The following is an 18,974-nucleotide window of genomic DNA, read 5'->3' as shown; positions in this document are numbered from 1 at the left end:
AGTATCGTCTCAGATGTTTCTTGATTAGGGTTGTAGCTAAACTCTGCAGGACAGTGCAGGAGCAGGGTTGAAGCCCTCTGTGAAGAAGCTCTTTTAGAGTCAGCATGAAACAGAAAATCACAATTACATGTTCTCACCTATTGTGGCATACATCGGAGTGAAACAGCTTCTCGAACAAGACAAAATGTTGGGGGGGACTTGATTTTGTCCATTGGGGTAGATAAATCATTTAGGTAAAAAATGCAATATCCCATTAAAATAAGAAGTGTCAATTTTGATTTCATGGTGACTTTAAACAAAACTCTCCAGTGATATTGTGATATAAAAGAGATTGAACTTGACCTTTGTTCTTACAGCGTCTCTCTGCAAAACTGTGCGGTCAAAGTGCATGAAATCCCCATCACCTTTAAAAGGCGAGACATGATTCATACTGTTTGTGCTACTGTCACATACTAGCATGAGTGAGGAAGTCACTCGCCCCTCATGTCATTCCAAATCTGTATGACTTTCTGTCTTCTGTGGATCACAAAAGAAGATATTTTGAAGAATGTTGAAAACCACACAGCTTTGAGGACCATTAAAAGAAAAACACCAAGACAATTCTCAAAATATGTTATTTTATTTTCCAAAAAGAAAGTCATACAGGTTTGGAATGACACCCCTCTCAAAATCATCAAAGACCCGTGTGATTGAGAAGATTCCCCATCATGTCACAAGCTCGTTAGTGTTTGTGTACAGCTTGAGTACATACTGTTTGAAGAACTCCTTTGGTAGCAGTGCCTTAAATTACTCTTAAGACCACACCAAGTTTCTGCATGGCAGGCGCTGCGGGTTAGAATGAACACTTCTTAAAATACCGAGAAAACCTCTGGTGTCAAGACAGGAAGTGCCACAAACAGTAGTCGTCATGTTTAAATAGAGCAGAAGAGTAGGCTGAGATAGTGGCCTTAATTCACTAGGAGTTCTTTGCCCTGTTATAAATAACCTCTCTCTATTTCATTCCCATTGTTAGAGGATGAATTACCCACAATGAGTATGCAGTCATAACACTTACCAGCAGGCAATTATTCTTTCCAGTTTTGTCCACTTCACCTTTGCTTGTGGGATTTGCTATATTCAGAACTATGTTCCAGCCAATTAGACACATATAAAGAGGTTTTTTTACAGTTACAGTCACAACCCATCTATTTTTACACCATGAACACTGCACCTTAGTTCTAAAAGAGAGTATTGATGTTGAGATAAAACTTCAAACTAATGTGTTATAAGCTAAATCTTTATCGCGAATACTGCTCGCACATAGGCTTAGGGATTTGTGCGATTCCTTCGCTTTTTCAACAACTCAATCTATAGATCTAGTTATTAAGTTGAAAGCTTTGAAACGGAAATGTTTTTTCTTTTTTTACTGCAAAAAATACATACTTTTTACTATGTCAATTCATGAGGGTTAACAGCAGAGGAAAATGCCCACGAGAGGAAGTCTTTATAACCAGGGTGAATGACATTAGTTTGATGACCCTCATGGTTTGAGCCAGAGCACCACCATCTTCAAAGTGTTCGCATTTCCTTGCGATTTTATTTCAAGTCCCTTATCACATAAGTTTAAGCCTTACAGACTTGGCCCAAGGAGGAAGAAGAAACATTTGCACAAGCATATGAGACCCAGGAAAAGGCTGCACTTCAAACAATGGGACTTCATCATCATGTTATCTGTAATCGTTTCAGGCTGCCCCTCTGGTTTAATCGCTTCCAGAGAGACAAAGACACAAAGAAAGTTACGTTAGTAAAGATTCATTGTAAGACCCTCACAAATCCCATGAATCCAGATGAGATCATGGGACTTAAGATTTTCATTAAGAAACACAACGGAGAAGTAGTGAATTGTCAACAAGCATTGATGATTTATCATCATCACAGCTTCATAATGCTTTAGACTTCCCTTGTTATGTTGTATCAATAGATCTGTAGAGTGCCAATTGTTCTCATAAAAATTTGTGTGTGGCCAGAAAACAATGAACCGGCTGAGTGGCTTGAACAAACTACTCTCAGAAGAAACGTTTGGTCTGCATGTCACAGATAAATGAATACATTAGTCAGGGCTGGACAGGATGTGTGTGTGCGCGCGCACTCACTCTATGTGGTAGAGTTAATCTCTGGGCAGCAGCTATGTTGGGTGGAGATTTGGGATGAAACTGGCTAACACCCGTCCAGCCACACCGGATACCACTAACACTCACACATCACTATAAACACAAGCATAATTCATAATCACAAACACTGGAACACAACATCTCAGCATCTACAACATTAGCTAAATTTGAGGTGCATTTGCACAGACGACGATTAAAGACCCATGAAATCGCTTGACAAACCATTTTCTTCATGTTTAAATTTTCTATTAAATTAGCTCAAACTTCAGAGCAAATTAATGACTTTAGGTCACTTTTACGCTGCAATTGGCAATGTGAATGCCACTCATTACATGCAAAACAATCATTTTCCACATTTTCACATACATTCATACTGTAGGAGTGGGCAAAAATATTGATTTTCCCACTGATCATGATCTTCTTTTGAACAATATGAATTCTTAAAATCCCAAGATCAGTTTTTTGCCCATTACTTGCAGCATAAATTGAACGTGATGAGATAAAAGAGGTGTGCACCGCAAAATAATATAAATATTTTTATTAAGTTATCTTCACAGGCTGTGCACAATAACATGACCAGCATAGTCCAATACACAAACAAATGACTCTTTTGAGCTGGTCAGGTACTGAATCAATATCAAATATGCTATTTTTTAAATATTAATATTTGTATCTAAATGTACCATATTTGAAGGTTCCCTGTTTAATGTACAGCAGTGAGAAATAGGAGAAATGATTTCCTTCATTTAAGCGAAAAGCGGACCTTTTAACATAAATATGCACGTTTATTTAAATTATTAACAATCAAATCAAAATAAAATTTGAAATTAAACTGAATCAAGCTTGTGCATTTGGAATCAAATCAAATCAGGAAATTTGTACGGATACCCATCCCTACATGCAAACGGCCTTGGTTTTTACATTTTTCCCATCCCATGCATTCGTCCAAGCAAAGTTAAGGAACATGCATTATTAAAAGCATCACTTCACCTAAGAGACTGAACTCTAGGTGACACTGTGAGAAAATGTACCAAACCCTGATTTCCTATTCAAGCTCACTACACTTCAGAGGTATGACAGCATGAATCAACACCGAGGTTTCTCAGGCTTAGGTGTAGCAGCCACAGGTCAACAAAGATGCAAACTCTGTCTGTCATTACTGCAGTTCATAGACAAACTGCTGAGTCAGCGGTGACACATCTCACATCACTATAAAGGCTGTGGATTGGAAAGGTCTGGCATCACTGTCAGACTTCGAGAGAACATTGACAGCATTATGATTCAGAACATTCATGATTGTTGCTGCTTCAATCCAAGCCTCTTGCAGACCACTGACGCTCTACCACCCAACGAACATCAGCAAAAACTGCCAACTCACATTCGCCCCAAGAAGCAGATGGGCAGTGTTAGATAATCTGACTCATCAGGACGCATGAGTTTTGGAGTTCACCCGCCAAAATCTGACATGTCAGACTGAAAGACAGAAAGTTATTCAACCAAGCAAACCAATGAGGCCGCACACACACATATACAAACAACTTGTCTTTTATCTCTCTCTCACACACACACTTACTCTCGCAGATGTTACTGCCTGACCTCCTACACAATCAAGCAGGGAGTAGAATAGTAAAAGTGATGATTCCTCTGAAATGTGCTGAGATGCACGCCAAACAGAAAACTCTGGACACTGTGAGAAAGTGTTTAACCTTCTGCGAGCTTGATATCATAAGAGAACCAGCCGTCTAAATGCATCTTCATGCCACTAATTTCACACTCATGGACAGTTCCTGCAGCATCTAATGCAGTGTTTCCCAGCCCTGTTCCTGGACTCTTCCAAATCAAACATACCTGAATCAATTCATCAGCTCATTAATAGAGAATCCAAAATCTGAAAAGGACTGGTCAGAGAAGGGAGACATCCATAATGTGTACTGCTGGGGTGCCAACTGGAACAGGGTTGGGAAACACTGGTCTAATCTATATGGTTCACTTAAATGACAAGGTAGATGTGCAAGTTTTGGCAATCAAGGTGTACAGCAGGGGTGTCTGAAGATCTACCTACCTGCCAAGTTCAGTTTCAACCCTGATCAAACAAGTTTTTCCTGAAGCTCTAAATCAGCTAAACTTTGCGGGACGGTAGATGTCCAGGAACGGGATTGGGCACCCCTGGTGTACAGGTTATCATCAGCCCACCAGGAAAAAACTTGGCTTACAAGCTCTCAGGCCACAGTGAGGGATTCTAGAACTATTATAGGGCCGTTTTCACCTGGCATGAATATGCGTTTTCAGTGGTCCAATCACAAGTCTGCTGAGATGGATTACCATTTACACCTGGTATTAGCATGAGTTTCAAATGCTTCTCCTTTTGTCAAGATACTCCCGTCAGACTCTGCATCACTTTCACGGAAGCACCCAATGCGGCACACAAGTATTACTGAATGAGCAGACCCGTGTCACACTACTTATGAACTAACGGGAAAGGAAAAAGATCTTTGAAAAAGATCAAGACGGCAGCTGAGATTTCAACTGTAATCCATGTGTTTTGGTAAAATGCAGAGAAGTGTGAATCACTTGTTTTGGTTTGCTTTGTCACAGCAGTTATGTGTTGTGCGATGTGGTCACGTGTTTCTGACTACCTCCATTTCAGTGATTTGATCATAAAATGTTTTAAACCCCATTTTCACCTGTATTTAGTGCTTTTGTGATCCATTCACAAAAGAACACACGTTAATGGCAGATGTGAACTATTAAACTTATATAATGCTGAATATAATGCATGATAATGCAATGGAGGAACTGCAAATTGTTGGTCATGATAATGCCAAGCGATTATGAGTAAAAAAAAAAAAGGGCCTACGTTATTTTACTAAATGTTATTAAACATGCTAGATACTAGATGTCATTAAATATGTATAATAAAAAAAAGAAAATTAACATACTAATTTTTTTTTAAATGCATGTAACACTGACAGAACATGTGTCTAACATAATTCTTTATTTCCAGCTGTGCAGAATCACGAATGTTTCTGTTCTAGTGTCACCACTGCCCTTTGTGACCAAAAGACCATGCAAATCCTATTCATATCCACCCATGATGTAATACCATTTTTTTATCTGTATATCATATGTATTAAAAGTAATTTAAAAACAAACAAACATTTTAACTATTCTTTACTTTGGCTTTGTTTAAAAAAAAATCGTGAGTATAAATGTGAAATCAGTGTCAAACCACATTGTGACATGAGTATCATTACACCCCTAAAATATGAGCATGTGAGAATATGAGTAAATTAATGACTAAGCAATTGAATAAATGAGCAGGGAAGAGAGTGAATAAATGAGTGTGTGATAAAGAATGTAATTGAAGGAATGAATGAATAAGTGAGAGTGATCAAGCAAGCGCGTGTGCTGGTGAATGTGTGTGACTGCGTGTGGAGCAGAATATTGATTCGATTGAGGAGGTGGGAGCTTTGTCATGAACGAGTCATTCTGCGCACCACACACTGTAGTGGGCAGAGCTTACACAGACCCATCACAGCATACTGAGGGCATGTGACTCAACCCTCTTACAGAGCCTATCATCCTGCACTGGCCCATTCCCACAAACTTTATTCAGAAATTAATTGACTCATGCTCAGTCAATGCCTTCCTCTCCCAGGCTGAAAAACCTCCACAGATGTCGGCCTACAGGATGATACATCCATCATACGGTCACTAATTACATACTCAAGTACTAGCAAGTTCTCAGTGGACACCTGCAGCACCAATGTGTAGAAAACACAAGCACTGTGTTTCTACAGTGGTTTCCTTCCCTTCTACTCTCATCACCTCATTATGAGGCAGACCTGTGTTTGGCCATTAACACTGGAGTGTGTTAAAGGCAGCTTGGAGATTAGCGTTTCCTCTCACCTCCCTTTGTATCAAACTTAAGAGCAGTCGCTCCCTGCTGGAGAGCTCACCATCGAACCCGCTGACACAAACCCCACCAAAAGCCTGTAAACTATTCATGAGCACTCCATTTTTCATGGGCAGAGATGGATGTTTCATGTAGGGCAGGATGGGATCGAAAAGGAGAGAGAGAGGGAGATAGAAGTGAATAGCTGAGCAAGAGAAAGGAAAGAAATGAGCTTTGAATATTCAAGTGGCACTAATAAAGTTATGTCGAAATAATTGCATCTGAGAGATGAACGTTCAAGAACCCAGTGGGCAAACTGGATTTTTCTTTGTGCCTGGACTTATTAAATAATCATTGTAAAAGCTAATTGTTAATTAAGAAAAAAAAAATAATAATTTACTCAGTTTATCATTCTTAATCTTGCATTGTGAACGTTTTATTAGGTAACACGAAAGTAAAAATTCAGAAAAAATCTTTAGGCACATTATTATCATAATTTCAAAATAAATAAATGCATAAGTCACATATGTAACTCTTCTAAGTAGCTGATTGGTTCACTCAAGCTGGCAGCACAGCCAATTGATTTCTCTTTCCTATCTACGCAACCTTATTTACTCCCAGCCTGGTCCAGCTCATTGCTGTGTGTCATAAAAGTTTTCTTTAGCCCTCCTCCTCCCCAGAACCACCTGTCTAATTCTTTACCTTGCAACAAAAGCATATCTGTAATTCGGAGTCTGCCAACCTCGTAATTTTGAGTTCATGCCAGCAGCAGCGCAGCAGATCTAGTCCACCAAGATCAATCCTACCTACACTCCATTTTTATCAATAAATCTTATCTTATTAAAGTTGTCTATTGCAAAGAACCCCAGCCCTGCTCCTGGAGACCCACTGTCCTTCAATATTGATTTCCAACCTGCTTAAACACACCTGCCAATTCATTTTAAGTGATCCTGAAGACCTTGATTAGCTGGTTGAAGTGGGTTTGATTAGGTTTGGAGCTAAACTCTGCAGGGCAAGGGCCTTGAACTTAGCCTAGTTGCGATGTTGAGGGGCACTAAGTTACAACTTAAGTAAAAAGTTAATAGAAATTTGTATACTTTTTTTATTGTACCATTCAACTTTAAAATGCACCTCTATAAACTAAATGAAGAGCTTGGTTCGAAAACGCGATAAATGCCATTTAAAAAAAAATTGAGTTCCCGCCAAAATCAGTATTGTATCTGGTCGGTATTGAAAAGTCAATTTTTAATTTTACGCAAAATGCGATATCCGCTGTGTTATTCTGTCATGTTTTCTCCCTATCTTTCCAAACTGCAACAAACGCCAGTCTCCCTTCTCTGCTCAACCAATCACAGCGCACCATTCCACGCATTGTAAACAGCAACGGTGATTTGAATAGACCCGGCATCCTAGTTTTCCTCATCTACTCTGTACTTTGTGATCAACAAAGCCGGTTCTGTGATTAGTAGTAAATCTCCATCACGTGCTTTCAGATGGAGCAGCATTTAATACACAAAGCTGTAGATCACTGACAAGCTACGCAATATCACGTTCATAATCGAAGGCAATTCATCTGCGATTATGAACGCAATATTGCGTAGCTCGTCAGTGATCTATGGCTCTGTGTATTAAATGCCGCTCCATCTGAACGCACGTGATGGAGATTTACTACTAATTTTACTTACTACTACAGAAAATAGTGGTTTTCATCTTGCCACTTTCTTGGTAAAGAAAACACATTTTTACTCAAATTAATCAAAATGGATTTATAGCGTTTTGGAACCAAACTCTTCAAATATTTATGTAAGCCTCCAACCATGTGTAATGGTTGGGGGAAAATATTAAATTGATCACCAGTAAGATCACTTTAACTGACAAACATAAATTCTTTAGACTTATATGATAATATTGGCGTTTAATCTCATTTAGCCTACATTTAAGAGACTTGTTAGCGGCTCTTCAACATGATCCTGGTTTAAACACTGGTTTAAACTATATGCATCTTTTATGTAGAAGTCAAATAAAATCACTAATTTCTTATGTTTTTTGTATCAGTATTTATTTTTACTATTAATTTCAAGTATATAAATGTTATTTGCATACTTAAAATACTCATTACGTTATTTCAGTAGAAACTTATTTTTACTTTCAGTTATGTGAGGCAAAATAAGTAAGAATCAACCTTAATTGGATAAACTGCATTTCCACACAGCTTCTGCTCATACATTTGAAGGCTGCTATTGCATCAATGAAGGTAAACGTCATGTTATCAGAAATGAAATACTTCACTAAGAGTTTACAACCTACTAGCTTGCTACATTGTGCCTCAAGAACAAATGGCACAACCAAATTAAGCACATAGTTAATTACAAACTAAAAAGTAGTTACTAAGCCTCTACTGTTGACTTTACATTACAATTTAAGTAAGAACTTATGAGCAGCTGGTGCAGCCCTACCCAGAAACAGAGCTGAAGATCTCTGGGCTATTGTATTGCTCCAGAAGTCTCTGATTATAGTGCATTAATCACATTGACTACTTTTGTTTTTTTGGTCGCTTTTGTATTATATAATTAAATATTAACAGAAATCATAATTTCAACACAACTGTCCCTTTAATCATACCAATTCCAAACAACCCACATACATACATTTTACACCCCCCATATTGAGCAGTGCTCTACTAGACTCCTGAGTTTTTATTTAGTGTTGCTGGCAGTAATGGACTTGAGATGCTGATTAGTTGTAAATGGGCGAGGCGAGGTAGAGCGCCTTGCAATCACGCCATGCCTAATGTCGCTCTGCAGACACTTCTTCTCTGCAGGGAGCACTGCCTCAGAACGAATGGGTCTGCTTGCCACATTTCTAATTGAAAGTAATGATAATTAATATCATCATAATCACAGTTTGTTGTTGAGGATGTTTATGGGCTTTTGTGGCAGAAAAATGAGAAAGCACTTTATAAAATGGCTCTTGTTAACCTTTTAGCTTACTGCAGTCTCATTTAGCATCTGGAGCATCACTTCCATGCTGGCTGTGAGTAGAAAGTAAGATGGTAATTTGTATTCAGTTCCATCTTCTCTCTTTGGGGTGGTGTGACAAAGATAAATCCTGATAAATGTAGGCTGATATCTGCTTTAATGAGCTTGAATTCGAATACGCTGTGGAAACATGGAAATGCTTTGGAGCAAAGGACAAAACGATATCTCTGAACATGCACTCATGAGCTCATGAGGATTGATGGTATGTCAAAACTGCATTTGACAGGCAAATCACCCTCACGTTCCACTTGTAACTGATAGGGAGTGTTACAGAGAGCAAGAACTTCAGAGGCTATGACTGTGACCTCTGTTGAACTTACCGTGCATGTTGACTTTTGTAAATGATGAATGGTTAGTCTGGATGAAAATTATATTATGTAATTATTGATATTGAAATACTTTGGCCAAACTCCGTTCAACAATGCAAGTCATTAATAATTATTTCCCTGAAAAGTGTAAACACTAACAATATCAAAACACTGCTCTGTTTGATTACGAATCCTGACCAAACCAAACTGGCTCAATAAATAGTATTTGTTTCAGAAACATCTGTTTGTCCAAGAAATTGCAGACAATGGGCGAGTTTGGGAAACATGAAACAATTATTTTTTTTTTATTACATTTGTTGGCACTAGTGCTGCACACTTTACCTTGAAGCTTTTCATTTAAGCTCTATTTAACATTTGACAATATTTAAATCTTATTTAAACTATTTTTTTTTTTTTTGCAGATTGGCCCCCATTATTAATGTAAAAAGTCCCAGAGAAATCAGTTAAAAAGAAGAAAGTTGATCCAATTAACATTAATTATTTTAACAGCACCATCAAGAGTGGCCCTGGCAAAGTCTTAAAACAGATGCTCATAAAAGTCAAGCTTAAATAAATGTGGACAGTGTGAAGTTTGCAGGGAGCTGGCGGTCACGGCCAACACCTGAGCTGCAAATTCCAGCATTTTGCTCAGTGAATGCTTATGACAGCCACAATAAGATCTGAGATTCCCAAATCTGATGGCACGAATAGCTTTCAACAATGTTTCCTCTAATTGTTTTTTTCTTGCTGCGCAAAACTTTTTTCTATGAATCGTTTAAACTGATAGAATAGAATAGAACAGAATAGAAAACAAACCAAAGCATTTAAACTGAGATCTGTAAGCTAAATATAAAAAGTTAACGTGAATTCTTATAAAGTTATCGTTATCGTTCTGTGCCCATCATCTGCTATTTCCACCACTTACTCAAGTCACTCTTCATTAATACATGATGACATTTTATTGCACATGTCATTGTGCAGCACTGGGGCGAGCTCCGCAGCAGACTTCTACCCGACAATCAAAGCGGCATTACGTCACGAAAGTGTGGTCTCAACACAATTGCATTGCAATTATTTCACATTTACTAGAATTCAATCAAATGGCTTTCTACAACTCATTTTTACGTCCTGTGCACGGCATATTATTTCTTCTGCGCGGTCGCAACGTAAGAAGTGTGCGGCCGAGCACACGCGCAGCTTAGAGGGAACATTGGCTCTCAACACTGACAAGCTTCAGGCGGACATGAAAAACACTTCTCCTCTCCACTGTCCTCTCTTCAAACCAACCCTGTGCTTATTCAGTTAGTTCAAGTACAATCAGTTCCTTTCAATTGCAAATCAGGCTGGTACAGCCGTGGACGAGACAAACAGAGCATGTACAAAAAAAAAGGCAACTCTTAATGTAGTGAAAGAAATAGTGGGGGGAAAACAGCTTATAAGAAAAAGGACATGTGTAGCTAAATTACAAGAGCCCTGAGGATATGCAAATTAAAGGGACCTCCCACAAGAATTACTTTTTTTTTCATATGCAAACCATGCTGCTCAGATTAGCTCTGTGTAAAAGAAACACAGGGAGGATTGGCCTGTGTGTCAATGCCTCTATTCTGCTGGAGGGTTATAAACTATTCTTCGCAGAGAATGCACTCGATTGACCCACCATTAATAATCCTGGAGGATTAATTAACATGATTGCTCTTGATGCTTGAAGACAACAGTTGAATTCAAGCGTCTTTTTAAAGGGGTCCTATTATGCTCTTTTACAAAGTCTTGATTTTGTTTTGGGGGTGTACTAGAACAGGCTCTCATACTAGGTTGTTCGAAAAACACATTATTTTTCACATATTTTACATTACAACACCTCTCTCCCCAGTCTGGCCCGCCCTCTGAAATACGAAATGTGCTGTGATTGGATAGCTGGGCCAGTGTGTGTTGTGATTGGCAGCACTCGGCGCCTGGTCGGGAAATGTCATGCCCCTTACCATAGCCGCCTGCGAGCTTCAGTGTAAATATTGCGTCAAAATCAAATCAATTTGAGCGCGATTTAAACCCGGATGATTGTAATCACTCTAAGTTCGTCTGCCTTGGGAAAGCTAGCGTGTCTCTAACATAGTGATAACACTCGTTGCCTTCTCTAGTGCAGCTCAACCAGGTCTCGTCCCATTCGTCGATATTTGTGATAGCACAAATCCCGGAAAATATGCGTTGTAGTCCAAACGAGTCATTCGTTGTAGTTTTTGAAAAGTGATTTCTGTTAAATAAAATATCTCCTTTTGAATTGGACTTTGAGCTTTGTAACTTCGCTGATCTTTTTTATGCTCAAACAGCAACATTACAGACTAACTAAAATTGAAAAAGCATAATAGGACCACTTTAAATGCCCCTTACAGAAAGAGAGAAGCACTAGCCTTACCTTGCTCTCCGGTCAAACCTTGGGATCCAACCTGTCCTCAAATGGTCGCCCCACACCTGATGCTACGGAGTTAAATGTAGTGTAAAATGCTACTATTAATGAAACTTGCATTGCTACCTTGTACCTCAGTGGTAAACGTGTTTGTATTGTGCTGCTAATGATAACTGATATTATAATTAATAGATTTTTTTTTTCTTCATTGGTTAGTATGTGGACCACAACTTAATTTGTTCCCTTCTTTAACTTAAGTTGTAGCCACAATTTAAATTAATGTGGGAACAAATTCGAAATTTTAGAGTGTTTCTATGCTGTTGCGTAGGTGTTCTGAGTGGCATTAAGCATATTGCTATTCCAAATCAGCCTGCCATTGGTCGGGAAAACAAATGGCCTTGCCATAAAGTTTTGGCATTGCTTGAGTCAATGTTGCTTTCTCGGGTTGGTTGGGATACTCAAACAAACAGAGCAATGTTTTGATAGTACAGCAGGGTTTACTTTTCAGGGAAATCCACCTACAACTGGTTTACTTGTAGTTGTCTCGCCATATTAAGCTGGTGTGAAAGTATCTGACCAACAACAACAACAAAAAAAGCTTAAACTTGCCTTATCTGAATACAAAAGATTAACCTGTAACAGAATGCGCGTGCTAGAAAGCATGCTATATTGACCCAATTAGGGTGTAACAAATGCATAATTTGTCCTTAGCTGTGATATGCATACTGTCACACACTTAATCATGACTTGGAGTTCTCTGGCCTTGAAGCCTGTAAAGGTTTTCATCAGGTACTGTACTTTAACGTTTTCTTGGCTGTTCTAGTCATTAGTGGTCTCTTTACCCCTCTCTCTTTTTCTCTCGGACCACCCACACTGGTGTCCATCACTCTTCTCTCCAGCTGTGGCCTGCTCATGGCCCATTTGTGTTACTTTGTTTCTTTGTGGCTGAGGTCAGAAACACCCCAACCCCCATCTTCTCTCTCCTTTTCCCTCTCTCTCTCTTACTCTCTCTCTCTCCCCAGTAACTCCAACAAAAGCTCAAGCTGGCCTTTGTGCCTGATGCAGGTGTCCAGGGCCATGAAAGGACTCAGGCTCAGATTGGGAAAGCTGAGGGGTCCATTCACCCAAACATCCACCTGTAGGACAATCTAACCCAGATGAGTCTCAAAATGCTTCCTGACAGACAGCCGGTTCATTACTTGTATGGGCGGAATCCGTTCATTAATCTGGCAGAGATAATTTGGAGGGGCTTCTGTTAAGTTGAGTGGCTAAAGTTAGGTCGCAGATGGTATCGTATTATTACAACTTCATCCTTGTTCCTAATAGCATGTCCTGACAGGGTATAGAATTGTACATTTTACTCAATTCACCTTCCATTGGCAAGATGAGGCAAAAAGTAAAAATTTGGACTAACAGAAATAATGCCATAAAGCAATAAAGGCATCTCCTCCATGCTAAAGTCCTGATGAAATGGAAGTAGCAACAGATCTTTTTTTTTCTGTATTGTGACATCCAAGAGTATCAAAAAAGGGAAAAAAAATATTAGGGCAGTGACTTGGCATTAGGTCTATGTATCAGTTCTTGATTGGATTTTGAGTGCATGGCACTTTAAAATGAATGCAAGCTTTGTGGAGCTTTGAGTCAATTGTGGATGGGCGGGTTTAAGCAGACTGAATGACTGGAGAAGTCTGGCAGAGAGGTGTCTTTTTTATTGGATGTTTTACTGGAGTTATGTTTTGATTAGACATTTAAAGAATCCTTTATAATAAGATCAATAACATTCATTTACAAAATCAATAGGGTTAATTTTCTTTCAATGCAGACTTAAATCTGAAATTTTGTCCAAATAACTACATGACATTTTGTCAGTTGCTTCTTTTCTGTTACTGCAGCACTGTGCTGGGCATCCCCTTCTCATAGTTACATAATAAAAACCCTTGTCATCATTACATACGTATTAAACATTAAATATACTCTGACTGGCTGTGATTGCTGCATCATGCTGCATTTTCACTTTCAACAGAGACAAATTACTCGCCATTACTAGAAATGTGTTGCATTGTACCTGGTTAGGACATGGTGAGTTGATGTCTTTAGACAATGATCCCTCCGTTATTTGTCTAGTTACGCAATTATTTAGAAAATTTACAGAATGTCAGCTGAGTCATAAGCAATTGTCTTCATAAAAGGCGTGATCAACTGTTTCTAGGAGACAACACTAGCAAGCTGCGTTTTCCCAGAGGATCTAACATTAGAGATGTGACTGACACTCCTTCCCTCTTTACTGATCACATGTCAAAACTGTCCTGCACTTTAGCTTTAAATGTAGATAATGGTGATTTATGTTTCCCAAGTACCATCAATAATGTACTTGGTAAATTAACTTTTGTGAAGGATTAAAGCAACTATAGCAAGCCCTATTTTTTCTGATAAATATAACAGCATGGCTGTACGAGTGCATTTAATATTGTATTATAGAGACTTTTTTTGGTTTTGCAGAGCAACCTTAGCTCACGATTACAAATGTTTACATTTAATTTACCTGATGCAATTATCCAAGGTGAGTATATTTCCAGAGGGGATTTTCTTTCTCAATGTGTCAAATTACCATACACTGCAATTGGGAAGCTGAGTTGTAAAAACCCAGCATGTTTGTGATCTTGACTGGTCTCAGTAGAACGTAAGGACCCGGTAAGGAGAGTTCAGTCTTAGCACTGCATCATTGCAACTTTGACCTTCGTACACACCAGAAAAATTCATCTTGTTTTTGCATTTCTGAGGGAAAGTGACTTTAAAAAGTAACAAACACCCTCTCCCATCTCAGCTATACTATCTAATGCAGTCTGCAGGAGTTGATCTCTACTGAAAGGATGCCTTCTCGTTCTCTAATGTGAACATTGAACATGCTACTCAAAGCAACAGTTTGCCTCCCAATATGACATTTTTCAAAATGAAAATTTAGCCAGTCTGCTCAGCCTCACCGCACAATTAGTTCTATCAAGAGTGAAAGCTTTAATCAATGGCTGGCTTGTCCTTCACTGAGCCCTGTGGCTACAGCCGCCGTGAACACACATACAGGCAGTAACACCACGCTTAAGCTTTGGATTACCAGGTCTGTGCAGTGTCACGGTGGCAACTTTTGATAAGACAAAAAAAACAAAAAAAAACTATGCGGTGAGGGTGCAATGTGCTGCAACCAATGCTGGAAGTACACTCCTCTGGGTGTGACTATGTGTGTGCACGTGTAGCTGGCTCTGTCGCAGTGGTACCTGGGAGGCCCAAAGCAGTCTGTCTCATTGATTCAGTTGGGTTTAAATGTCACTCACAACAGAGTCTGGGCAGCCCTAGAGACCACAGCAAACTACAAGCAACAAAAGGGGGAGGAAATGACATTGGTGTTCCTCGAAAACAACTGTTCTCTCTGCTGTGACAAAGGCGGTGAGCAGAAAACTGCACGGCTTAAAAATGATTCAATCAATTTAATGCGTTTCTTTTTACATTTTCAGAGTATATTTGATTCTTAGTTTTCTCAGAAATGGTGCTGTTAATAGGAATTTTTACTGTTCCTTTGCTGTTAACAAACGCACCTAAGGGTTAAAAAGATTTTAAAAAGAAAGGACTGCTTTGAAGTGAGTATTTTCTTGAGACATTTTAATGGTTCACACAAGCCATAACAGAGTTCTCTCTAAAAGACAGCCATATAAAATCCTCCCACTCAAATACATTCCTATGAGAATCAACATCACAGTGGACTGGGCCAATACTCAGTTTAGTAGTCTAATGTCATCTTTCATGCCGTTTAATTAACAGTCCCTTTTACCAGCCAGAAAACCACAGAATTTTCCCAAAATTTGTTTATTTTATGACTACGTAATTATAATTGCCCCCCCCCCCCCCCCTCCCCCCCCCCGCGTGATCACGGTATGACCTTTTTTTTTTGCCCCCACCGGAGTCAAATGTCGCCCATGTTGATCACCATTTGTACATTTCTCATATTACTAGCATATGGGCGATAAAGCTACACCAACACAGACATGTTCTATGCACAACACGTTAAGACAACATTGACACCTTTTACAAGTAATAATTAAAAATGACATCTCATGATTGCTAAACTGCTTTATTACTACTACAGGTTAAACACAAACTCTCAGGCCTGTGATATCACAAACTGAAGTCATCCATGCATGCACCTACCTAAATACATTTTATATAAAATATACTTTCTTTATAATATAAACACATTTAGACATTATCATAACCTTAAATTGGAAAGCAGCTCTGAATAGAGTTGAGTTGTAGGCTAAGATCTTGGATTATGCACACACAGATGCTAAATGGTACATCTTTATAAATAAATGCCAGGTTTATCTTCATCTGTCATGATTTTGTTCCCATGCAAGGGTTATTCCACTATCACCCATGATGACAAAAAATGTGAATATTCTGTTTGGTGCGATAAACTTGTTTTTGTGAATTACTTATGCAGTCCTCTCAGATTCCTGTCATTGATTCAAGATCTGAGTGTGACTCATTTCTAGAGATTAATTTCACTTTTGTCCAATTACCAGAAGTGTGTTAGTGTAATAAACCTTACGTCTAATGCACACGAACACTCAGCTTCACAGTTTTTGCATTTTTTCAGTCTACGAATAAGAACCCCTCGGATCGTGTGCCCACCGATGCTCTTTAGACAGGCTCCAAGAAGGGTTAATATAGTTAATTAAAGCTAAATTTAAACAAAAGTATAAAAATATTTCCATTACTTACATAAAATAAACATCAACTGAAATGAAATAAAATACAAAAAGTTTTATTTCAGCTAGTTGCAAAGGTAACATTTCTCATTTTAATTTAGTTTAACTTGATGTACTAAAATGCAGTTTTGCACGCTCGTGAATCATCTCATGACTAAGTGTAGACGCGATGTAAATAAGAGATTCATTGTGTAGTTTAGAGAGCTTCATTGATTATAACGGAACTTTGTAAGATAGCGATGAACGAAGATGAGTGACGCTTTTTAGTGATAAAGGGAGCGCGCTTTGCACACTTTCTATGGTATAATCCATTCAGAATTTGTATGAAACTTTCATTTTTTGGACAGATGGGCTACACCCTGCAAAGTTTCGGGAATGACATCCGCATACTTATGCGTGATTCACTTTTGAAATAGCAGTGATTGGCAATGGACGGAACATAAAATATGTTGATTTAATTCTGGAACCGGTCCTGGCCAAACCTCCACAGACAGCGCGCATCCCGAGCGAGATCTAATTCACGGACCAAAAGCGTGTGTAAACTTGATTGAGATCGGGACATATCAACCAGTAATTTCATTTAATTTCCAGTAACGGATGGTAGAAAGTTCAGCAATGAATGGTATGAGATTTATAGTCCCACAACTGATCGTTTATTTTTTCCTCATGTGTCTCGTCTTTGGTAACAACGATTCAAAACGACACGGAAAACTTCAGTGAACATCAGAAAAGCAGCGTGCACATTTCTGGTTAAAAATGAAAGGCCATCAAATGACAAATGGGAAGCATCACCATTCAAGTCAACAGGAAGAGCCAAAGCTAGTCCACAGTTTACTAAATGGTGGCAACCTCTTAGTTATTCTTGACTGTGTTGTAGAGGTCTGCGCGGGACTATATTTTTAGTCCCGCTCCCGCAAGGTTATATACCGCACCCACCCGCTCCCGCTATATATTCACTCTTTGTTCACCCGCTGTCCGCTTAGAATAATTTTCTTCCCGACCCGACTGTTCCCGCTAAATTTAGATCTCGTTTCCAGAATCTCATTTAAATTTCCTCTACTGAAAGAAAGAGAGATAGGCTAACAAATAAAGTTTTCTGTTAACACAGTACGAAAAGTGTCGCAGAGAAAAATAAATACGACATCTGTCATTCAAAATTATAGGCCAAGCAAAATATAAACAAAACAGTTAAACGTCCTTCAAGGACAGCACTTTGCTCCATCCTTATTCTGCTGTCACTCATCGACAACCTGCCTGTTCTGTCTGAGGGCCGTATATTTACCACCAGGCACCAGCACAACCTGCTCTGAGCATAGTTATGCACATGCTGTGCACAGACCCCGCAAATAAAACGTGTAAAGCAGAAAGCATGCGTGCAGCCAAGAAGGGTTAATATAGTTAATTAAAGCTAAATTTAAACAAAAGTATAAAAATATTTCCATTACTTACATAAAATAAACATCAACTGAAATGAAATAAAATACAAAAAGTTTTATTTCAGCTAGTTGCAAAGGTAACATTTCTCATTTTAATTTAGTTTAACTTGATGTACTAAAATAACTAAAACTACTAAAAATGATAAAGACAACAAAATCACTAAAATGTAACTAAAATTTAAATTAAAGGATATATTAGAATAATAACCGATTCAAAATATTACTAAAAACTATAATAGTATCTCAATGATTTGAGCACTGGCTCAAAGTAGTCACAGAATTACCTTTGGAAATAATGCAAAATCAACCATGGTAAAGAATGACTTTATAATTGCCTAACAAAGTCTGGTATTAGTTGTTCAAAGTACACACAAATATGCCAGAGAACAAGTAACTGTGAGCCTTTAAAATGTGTGCATGCCAACATCCTCTATCTTGCAGTGTTTGCTTTGGCATTATGTTAAATGTTGGCCCTTCTAAGAGTTCTACTGAAAAACATTCAACCAAGAAACCAAGATATGCTATAGGCTATATATAGTAATATAATATAGTCAAAACTATCAACTAATTAATGAGCAACTGTTTGGGAAAGATGTTAATGTTTGGGAAAGATGTTAATGTTATTTAGTGTTTAATTTAGTGTTGTACACTACAGTTGAAAATAATCTACTAGTTTAGGGAGTTTTACTAGTAACATTATACAGTACTGTGTTAGGTAAATGTCACTCAATTATAAATTGTAAAATGTTTTGTAACAATTAGCCAAAGCTGTTTAAATATGAAAACAGGCCTACCATGGAGGAAAGAAACAGACCGTGTCCCGTGTTACCGCTGAGCAGTGTTGCCAAGTCCGCGGGTTTCCCGCGGAATTGGGCTACTTTAACACTGTTGCCGTGGGTTGAAGCGACCCCAATAAGGTGATATTTAGGCCCTGGAATGTGAATTTTACTGGAGGGTCCCCGCCGAAAAACGTGTATTTTACACACCCC

At 38.5% G+C, this 18,974-nt stretch overlaps 1 long non-coding RNA gene across 1 annotated transcript in view; it reads right to left on the bottom strand.

The window, feature by feature from the left end:
- Positions 1-1,663: 1,663 nt before the first annotated feature.
- The window catches only part of LOC107702402 (uncharacterized), a 19,900-nt gene continuing 2,589 nt past the window's right edge, over positions 1,664-18,974 (bottom strand). The window contains exons 2-3 of the long non-coding RNA XR_001635757.1: positions 2,133-2,243; positions 1,664-1,746 (exon numbers count right to left, since the gene is read on the bottom strand). This is a non-coding gene — a long non-coding RNA (uncharacterized LOC107702402). The remainder of the gene's footprint in view (positions 1,747-2,132; positions 2,244-18,974) is intronic.

The sequence above is a fragment of the Sinocyclocheilus anshuiensis genome, unplaced genomic scaffold (assembly GCF_001515605.1).
Source record: "Sinocyclocheilus anshuiensis isolate Anshui unplaced genomic scaffold, SAMN03320099.WGS_v1.1 scaffold1142, whole genome shotgun sequence".
In the NCBI taxonomy this organism is placed as follows: domain Eukaryota; kingdom Metazoa; phylum Chordata; class Actinopteri; order Cypriniformes; family Cyprinidae; genus Sinocyclocheilus; species Sinocyclocheilus anshuiensis.
The sequence above is the reverse complement of the archived record's forward strand: the minus strand, read 5'-3'. Positions and strand labels throughout refer to the sequence as shown.